Raw genomic sequence first — 9,994 nt, 5'->3', positions numbered from 1 at the left:
TTTCGAAATGCGTCGAACAATTACTTGAATAATCTGAGATTCATACCTGCCAAATAAAAAGCACAATATACGAACCACAAATTAATTATAAGAAAGGCAGGGAAAAAAATAAATTGATGATGTTTAATTTCAATATTTGTCATGCTATCAATTGATTTATCCTAATGCCTAATTCTGATCAATATTACTATCATGGAGACAAAATACTATCATTTTGTGTGTGTATATATATATATATATATATATATATGAAAAGGATTTTAATACTAAAGTACTAAAAATGATTTGTTTTTAAATTTATTTGTAATTATAAAACTATTAATAATGAATAAAATATGAATTCAATTTCATTAATATTATATATAAATTGAATTCACAAATTTTTTGACAAAATTTAAATAGTAAATTTATTTTTAAAAATAATTTATTTTATTTTTTATTTGTTAAAAAGTGATTTTAAATGCAAGTTATCAAGTACCATTGTTTTTTAAAAATACTAAAAAAAATATGGTATTTGTTCTTTAATTTAAATATATATTTTAAAAATAAGTATAAAAATACAGTGCTAAACCGATCTTAAAATTTGAATATGTACAAGCATATAGGAGGTGAGCAATCAGGAATACAAAGCATTGACTAAGATTCCATTAAACAGTGTTTTTTCAAGAATCACTCAAAGTAAATTTTTAATTTTTAAAACTGGTTAAATTTTTGTTCAAAAACATTTTTTTGGAATGTTTTTCTATTTTTGAAATTAAAACCCTGTTGTAAAAAATTTATGGTCAGTTTGGTGGTCATTCTCTAGAAATAATCTTTAAAAATAAGATGAAATAAAAAACAATTTTGGAGAACAAGTAATGGAAGTTATTTTTACATATTTATAAAAACAAAGAAAAGCATTGAGAAGTAATTTAAAAAAGAAAACAATAAAAAAATAAACAAAGTCCGATAGATGTCATTCTTCTTTTATTCTCTCTCCACCGATCAATATCAAAATTTTTAAATATGATTCCTTTTTAATTTCACTTTATTTATTTGAATTTACTTTAACTTTTAAATTTCTTTAGGTAAATAAATTCCAAATCAAATGGTACTTGATATATATGATTTATTAATTTTTTTTAAAAAAAATTTAAAACTCAAAAACCAATCCAATTAATGTTGGAAAGTTACAAAACTCAAAACCAATATAGAAAAAAAAAATTTGTTAATTTTTTTACTAAGCAAATGAACTTCAAATCAAGCAAAACTTCACATTTTTTTAATCATAAATAAGTTTAGTAATTTTTTAAAATAATTTTAAACTCAAATAATAACTAAATTGATGTAAAAAATTTATAAACAAAAATTAGTTTAAAATGACTTTATTGTTTAATTAATCTGTAGAATCATTTTTTCTTTAATTTGTTAGCAAGTTGTGGACCCCGCATTTCGGCTCATGCGTTTTTCACTCGATAGTAAGCTTAATTTTTATTTGAAAATGATTTTTATTTATTAAAAAGAAATGACTTGGAGTCGCCACTTATTTTTGTTTTAGTTTTCAAAGGGTAAATAAAATAAGAAAGAAAACCCTAAGTGTGACTCCTTATTTTGGAAAAGGTGGTCTGTGAAAAACCAAATCAGGCTCGGGGGTCAGGTTACTTATCGGGAAGGTACGATAAAGACCGTAACACCCATCTAAGTCCCTAAAGTCGGATCTCTACTAATAAAATGAAGCTGACGTGGCAATCAATAGGAAAATCAATGGATACTCAAATTTGTCATGCACATACGAGAATCAAAACATGCATAGAGAATGACTAGAATGGGAGTAGATGCGTACCTGGGCCACGAACGAGCAATACGCTATCATAAAAATGGGGTCAGTGTACAATAAATAGTACAAAACATATCACATGCATCACCAAACAGAAATTAAAACTGTTCGAGGGAAAACTTGATTTTTGAAGTTTATTTGAAAATTGGAGTCTTAGAGATTATTTAAAAATTGGAGTTTTAGAGGTTATTTGAAAATCGGATTTTTAGAAATTAAATGTAAGAATGAGATTTTTAGAAATTAAATTTGAAAGAGATTGGAATCTTGAAAATTATTTGAGAGTTCGGGATTTTAAAAAAAATATTAAGTTACGAAAATTGGGACCTTGGAAATTAAATTTTGAAGGAAACCAGAATTGAAAATCATTTGAGAAGTAGAAACTATGAAAATCGAATTATAAAAATTGGAAATCTTGGAAATCATTCGAAGTCAGAATTTCTAGGAATTAATGAATAAAATGATAATAATAAATAAGTAACAGAATAAATGCGAGAATTAGAATATTGGAAACTGATAATTAAGTTCGAAAATTCGAAAATTAGAGTTTCAGAGAACAAAATTTGGAAATCGGAATTTTGAAGAATTATTTAAAGACGAAATTTTAAATAAATGAATAAGTGAATAAGTAAATGAATGAAATAATGATAATGATGAAATAATAATGATTGGATAAATAATTGCGGAAGTTAGGATTTCGGAAATTGGAAATCGAACTTAGGGATCGGAAATTTAAAGAATTATTTAGGGGTGGAATTTTAAATAAATGAACCAGTGAATAAATAAATTAATAGAATAGCGAAAATATGGATAAATGATTACGAATATGAAAATTTTGGAAATTGGAAATTGAATTTAGAGATTTAGAAATTTAAAGAATTATTTAGACAGGGGATTTTAAATAAGTGGATAAGTGAATAAGTAAATGAATGGAATAATAACAATGACAAAATAATAAGGATTAGGTAAAAAAATTGCAAAAAATAGAATTTTAGAGATTGGAGATTGGATTTAGAGATTGAAAATTTGATAAATTATTTAGAGATGAGATTTTTAATATATGAATAAGCGAACAAATAAACGGATGGGATAATAATAATAACGAAAATAATCATTAAATAATTGAATGTGAATAGTGGAGTTTTTTATATTGGAAATTAAATTTGGAAGTCAGATTTTTGAATAATTAAACTTTAATGATTGAATTTTTTTAAAAATAAATAAATAAATAAATATAAAATAATAATAATAATAACAAAAATGATATTTGAATTAATAAAAGTGGATGGTGGAATTTTTGAGATTGAAAGTTAAATTTGGAAGTCCGATTTTGAAAATTTGAACTTTAATTATTGAAAATTTTAAATATATATATATATATATATATATATATATGGAATAATAATACTAATTAACAAAAATAATATTTAAACGATGAATAGTGAAATTTTTTAAATAGAAAATTAAATTTGGGCATCGAATTTTTGAAGAATTGGACTTTAATGAATGAAATTTTTAAAAGAAAATAAATAAATAAATATGGAATAATAATAATAATTAACAAACATAATATTTAAACGAATGAAAGTGAATAGTGGAAATTTTGATATTGAAAGTTAAATTTGGACATCGGACTTTTGAAAAATTGGACTTTAATGATTGAAATTTTTAAAAGAAATAATTAATAAGTATGGAATAATAATAATAATTAACACAAATGATATTTAAATGAATGAAAGTGAGTAGTGGGATTTTTGAAATTGAAAATTAAATTTGAAAGTCGGATTTTTGAAGAATTGGACTTTAATGATCGAGATTTTTAAAAGAAATAAATAGATAAATATGGAATAATGTTACTAATTAATCAAAAATGATATTTGAACGGATGAAAGTGAATAGTGGGATTTTTGAGATTGAAAATTAAATTCGAAAGTCGGATTTTTGAACAATTGAACTTTAATGATTGAGATTTTTTTTTAAAGAAATAAATAGATAAATATGAAATAATATTACTAATTAATCAAAAATGATATTTGAACGGATGAAAGTGAATAGTGGGATTTTTGAGATTGAAGATTAAATTTGAAAGTCGGATTTTTGAAGAATTGCTTAAGAACATGAGTTTTGAAAATAGGATTTAGAATTTGGAATTTAGAAAATTTATTGAGAAACTAGAGCTCTTTTTTTAAAAAAAAAATAAATAAATAAATTATGAAAATTAGGAACTTGGAAATGACTTAAAATTGAAGCAACCAAATGGGCTAACTCAATATGGGTATGGGCCATCTTAATTGGGGTGATGGATATAAATAGCATGAGGCCCTTCATCAACACATTTGGGCCTGGGCTCCAACTCAAGCCCATATCCATTGTCATGGGCACGTCCAAAGCCTTCCATCTTCATCATCGTCATCATCATCAAAATCATCTATATCATCGAACTCACCGTCAACTTCATCGTCGTCTTCATCCGAGTCCTCCGTCTCATCATCCTTCTTCGGGATCCGCCGCCCACGCGCACTCACACGTGCCTGCTCTGGCTGCCGAAGCCACCGACTGAACCGGTCTTGGACAACCGCAGTGACATCGGTGTGTGGGCATTGATTCAGTTTCCAGATTAGGTGAAGGAGACGAGCCTTCTGATTGGGATTGAACAGAAGAAGGAGGAGGCGATGTCAAAAGGTAGTATTTTTTCTTATTCTTCCTTGTGTGTTGAATACAATACTATATAGATTCAGAGCAAAGGAACCTATTCTAGCCTATACATATCTTGCGGCAAAAAATAAGGCCATCCCTTGAAGTATGGGATTTACATAAACAGATTTCTATACTTATCTCATTAGACAACTCACGCCAACACTCCCCCTCAAGTTGGTGCATAGATATCTTTTATGCCCAACTTGTCAAGTGAGTTGTAGAAATTCCTTGCAGACACTGCTTTTGTGAGTACATCAACCAACTGGTCTTCTGATTTGACAAATGGAAGCTGAATAATCTTTTCTTCAAGGTTTTGTTTGATGAAGTTCTGATCCACCTCAACGTGCTTAGTGCGATCATGTTGAACCGGATTGTGGGAGATAGCAATGGCCGCTGTGTTATCACAGAACAAGTTCATTTCGGAACTATGAGCAACACCGATCTCAGCTAGCAGCTTTTTCAACCAAATGAGCTCACATATTCCCTTGACCATTCCCCGAAATTCAGCTTCAGCACTAGACAGGGCAACTACTTTCTGTTTCTTGCTCCTCCATGTAACTAGGTTGCCTCCCACAAAAGTAAAGTACCCAGCAGTGGATTTCCTGTCTGTGATGTTCCCTGCCCAGTCCGCATCTATGTAGCCAGCAACCTTCAAATGACCATTCTTTGATAACATAAGCCCTTTCCCTAGAGAGGACTTCAAATAACGAAGGATTCGCATTACAGCATCCATATGGTCTTCACTCGGCCGGTGCATGAATTGACTCACTACACTCATAGCATAAGCAATGTCTGGCCGAGTATGAGATAAATAGATGAGTTTACCCACTAACCGTTGATACCTCTGTTTGTCCGCTGGTACCTGGTCTACATATTCTCCAAGTTTATGATTTTGGACAATTGGAATATCAGCAGGCTTACACTCTAGTAATCCCACCTCTGCCAGCATGTCTAGTATATATTTCCTTTGAGAAAGAAATATGCCTTGTCTTGACCTTGCCACTTCAATGCCCAAAAAATATTTAAGCCCCCCCAAGTTCTTCATCTCAAACTCAGTTGACAATTGATCTTGAAGCCTGGATATTTCTTCTACATCATCCCCTGTAATTATCATGTCGTCTACATAGACTATGAGGGCTGTTATTTTTCCCAATCGATGTTTTAGGAAGAGAGTGTGGTCAGAGTTGCTTTGTTGAAATCCATATTTCCTCATTGCCGAACTCAACTTGCCAAACCATGCTCGAGGTGATTGCTTTAGTCCATACAATGCTCGTTGTAACCTACATGCGATCTTTGCCTCTGATGTAGCAGTATAGCCTGGTGGAATATCCATGTAAATCTCCTCTTTAAGATCACCATGGAGGAAGGCATTTTTTACGTCAAGTTGGTGCAATGGCTAATCTAAGTTTGCTGCAAGAGATAACAGAACTCTAACAATTTTTAGTTTTGCTACAGGTGAGAAAGTTTCCTGATAATCTATACCATGTTTCTGTGTATAACCCTTTGCTACCAACCTCGCCTTGTATCGATCAATCGACCCATCTGCTTTATATTTAATAGAGAAAACCACTTGCACCCCACTGTCTTCCTCCCTTCCGGCAACACACTCAAAACCCATGTATTATTTTTCTGCAACGCCTCCAATTCTTCTTTTATAGCTTGAGCCCATTTCGGATCCGAGAAAGCTTCTTCAACCCTACTCGAAATCTGACATGAGGAGAGTGTATGTGCAAAAGCTCTGAGAGGTTCAGATAATCTTTGTGTAGACACATAATTGGCTATTGGATACTTGGATCGTCGTTCTTCTATGTCTGGGGAGTATCGATTTGGAGGCTTGCCTCGATTGTGTCTAAAAGGTAGAACATAACCCGCAGATGTATCTATAGCATTAGTTTGTAAAGGTGTGGTAGGAGAGCTTACCTCAGGAATATTCTCAGTAGGAGGGTCGTTGGGTACTAAAGAGTGAGGGAATACATCAGATTCTGCATCTTCCGATGATTCAGGTACTGGTGCAACTTCAGTTCTCAGAGGTTCAGGTACAGGATCATGTTCAGGTACAGGATCATGTTCAACCATGTCGTTGTCATCATTCAGATGTGTTGGATTGTCACCAACGTCTAACACTTCAACATCAGACCAATTCTGTTCTTCACCATAGATCTCCCCCTGAAGAAGGGAATTGGATATCGGTGGAAAAAAAAAAAATCAGATTCAAGGAAGGTGACATCCATGGTAATGTAGGTTCTTTTAGCAATGGGATCGTAGCATCTGTATCCCTTTTTGTGTACCCCATACCCCAAGAATAAACACCGGACAGCACATGGGTCCAACTTAGTTCGTTGATTTTTATGGAGGTGAACAAAAGTAACACAACCAAAAATTCGGGGAGGAATCATCAAAACAGTCGGTAAGGAGACATGATAAGAAAGCACCTTTAGTGGAGTCTGAAATTGTAAGACTTTGGTGGGCATGCGGTTCAGGAGATACACGGCTGTGGTAACAGCATCACTCCAGTATCTATTCGGCACATGTGCATTGATCAATAGAGCACGGATAGTTTCTAAGATATGCCTATTTTTCCTTTCAGCAATACCATTCTGTTGTGGGGTTTGTGAACATGAGGTTTCATGGAGAATACCATGGTTGTTGAAGTATGTCTGGAATTGTTGATTAACATATTCCCCTCCATTGTCAGAACGAAGGATCTTAATTCTTGTAGAGAATTGTGTCTGAACCATGGCATGAAATGATTGAAAAATAGAAAATACTTCATCTTTGTGTTTTAGGAGGTAAAGCCATGTCATTCGTGTGCAATCATCAACAAATATTACAAACCAACGATGACCAGAAGACGTAGTTACTAGTGAAGGTCCCCAAACATCGGAATGTATTAAATCAAAAGGAATCATACTTTTATGCATGCTCATGGGATAAGAAGCCCTATGACTTTTGGCTAAGATACAAGTATCACATTTAAAATCTAAATGTGTTACATTTGAAAATAACCCAAGTAATAAGTGCTTCAAATACCCAAATGATGGATGCCCAAGTCGATGATGCCATAACCAAATCTGCCTCTCCTTGTTACCAACCTTGTGGTGCATGTGATTTGCTCTTCCCGAACTGAAGGCATCCATGTAGTATAACACCCCCCCCCCCCCCCCCCCCCCCCCCCCTCTTAGTACCACGCCCAATTATCTCCTTGGTGAGAATATCCTGAAAAAGGCAAAAAGTAGAATACATCAATACCACACAATTAAGATCTGAAGTAACTTGGCTTACAAACATCAGTCTATTTGAAAGAGATGGTACAAGTAATGTATTAGATAATGAAAGGGAAAGAGATAAAGTCACTGTTCCAGCCCCTGTAACTGGATAGGTGACCCTATTAGCATTTGCAACACAGCTCCGTCTCGGTTGAGTTGTATTAGAGAAATCCTTTGAATCAAATGTCATATGGTTTGTAGCCCCAGAGTCGAGAATCCAGTCCTCATCATCCTTGTGAGTAGAGATATGAAATGCCTTACTCGAAGTACCTGAATCATGTAAAGATTCGGCTTGAGGAATGAGGGATAACGAAGCATCACAGGTAACCACAGCAGCTCTCCCAGTGTGGTTATCATTAGCAATGATTTCCCCTTTTTTCCGTGCTTGAAGGTCATTCCACCAATCTAGATATCCATGCAGTTTGAAGCAGGTGTCACGGGTGTGTTTGGAGTTGCCGCAATGGGTACACTTCATGCCGTCAGATGGTGGTTTAGTTTTGGATGAGGAGTTGGATTTCCCGCTGCTTAGGGAAAGAGCTCCAGGTTTCGGTGGCATCTGGTGATGGCTGCCCTTGATCCCTTTGGAAGCCATAACTGCTCCTGGAGGAGTATCTGCACCCGAGATCATCACGGTCTGCCTGACCTCTTCCCTACGGACAAATGCATAGGCCTGTTCCACCATAGGGAATGGTTTGATTTGTAGAACATCACTCCGAGTTTTATCCAATCTATCATCTAGTCCATCAAGGAAAGTATAAACTCGATCTTCCTGTAGAATGGAATTGTATTTCTGTATGTCAATAGCACATTCCATCGGGTTAGGACGACGAAAATCAATTTCTCGCCACAGCCCTTGAAGGTCGTTGTAGTATTTTTCAATGGATCCACCCGCCTACTTCATACGAGTAACCCGACGTCGGAGATCATAGACTTGAGACGTGTCTATCCCATCAAAATAGGTTATAGCAGCAGAATCCCAAACCTGTTTTGCAGTTGGGAATCGGATGAAATTGGCAATCAAGGAAGGGTCCATCGAATTGATCAACCATCCCTTGACAATGGCATTTTCGGTGCGCCATCTCCTGAATGAAGGATCGGTTTCTGGAGGCTGAGGAGAATCTCCATTGATATATCCCAGCTTGTCCTTGCCAGAGATATACATCTCAACAACCTGGGACCATAAGGCATAGTTGGATCCTTCCAACTTGATACCGATCGGAGTAGTTGACGAATCAGCAAGCACAGGTTGAGGGGAGGTCTGGGCTCTAGTCAGGACCTCGGTCATTCTTGTAGTTAGATCGCTAAGGATGGAATCAGTCTGGGGAATGAGAGGTTGTGTTATGTCTCTAGATTCCGCCATGGAGTCTGTCAGTTCTGGTTTGACAAGATTTGCTGTATATTAACGGATAACCGGCTGGAGCACTGTGAGGTAGCAGGAATCAGAGGGAAGCAGCGCTGGAAACTGACCAGGAAGATGAAGATGATACCAGGTGGGTCTTCCGGAGTTTTTTCCTGGTCATAGTGGTTGAGCAGAGGTCCTAGGGACGTGCTCTAATACCATGTCAAAAGGTAGTCTTTTTTCTTATTCTTCCTTGTGTGTTGAATACAATACTATATAGATTCAGAGCAAAGGAACCTATTCTAGCCTATACATATCTTGCGGCAAAAAATAAGGTCATCCCTTGAAGTATGGGATTTACATAAACAGATTTCTATACTTATCTCATTAGACAGCTCATGCCAACAGGCGATCTTGCCAGTTGACGTGGGACTGCTTCGTGATACGGCTGAGGGTCAGTCGCCGGAGTGGAGCGTTGTTGCCTGCAGTGATCTGCCTGGTGGCCATAGAGATCGGGTGAAAAGGAGTCAGCTGGGCGGGCAGCGAAGGAGAAGATGATGGTTGTGGTGAGCAACAGAAGCAAGGGAAAAGAGGTGGCAAACAGCCAGCTAGCTGCATGGGGGATGCGAGCTCGGCTTTAATGGATGGATATGTCAAGGTGAACGTCGACGACGACGTCATTGTGTCGAATATGAAGTGCATGGGTTTCGTCAGAGCGCTATGAGGGAACCTTATGCTCTCGAGTCCATGTCTGAGGCTGGATAGAATGGCGATGCAGAGTATGGAGTAGGAGTTGTTGATGTCGTCACGAGTTCAGAGTGCGCGGTAAGCGGATATCTTTCCATTGCTAGGATCTTGGAGCCTTGGTGCTGAGTTCAA

This window comes from Vitis riparia, chromosome 18 (genome assembly GCF_004353265.1).
Source record: "Vitis riparia cultivar Riparia Gloire de Montpellier isolate 1030 chromosome 18, EGFV_Vit.rip_1.0, whole genome shotgun sequence".
In the NCBI taxonomy this organism is placed as follows: Eukaryota; Viridiplantae; Streptophyta; class Magnoliopsida; order Vitales; family Vitaceae; genus Vitis; species Vitis riparia.
Note: the sequence above shows the minus strand (reverse complement) of the source record.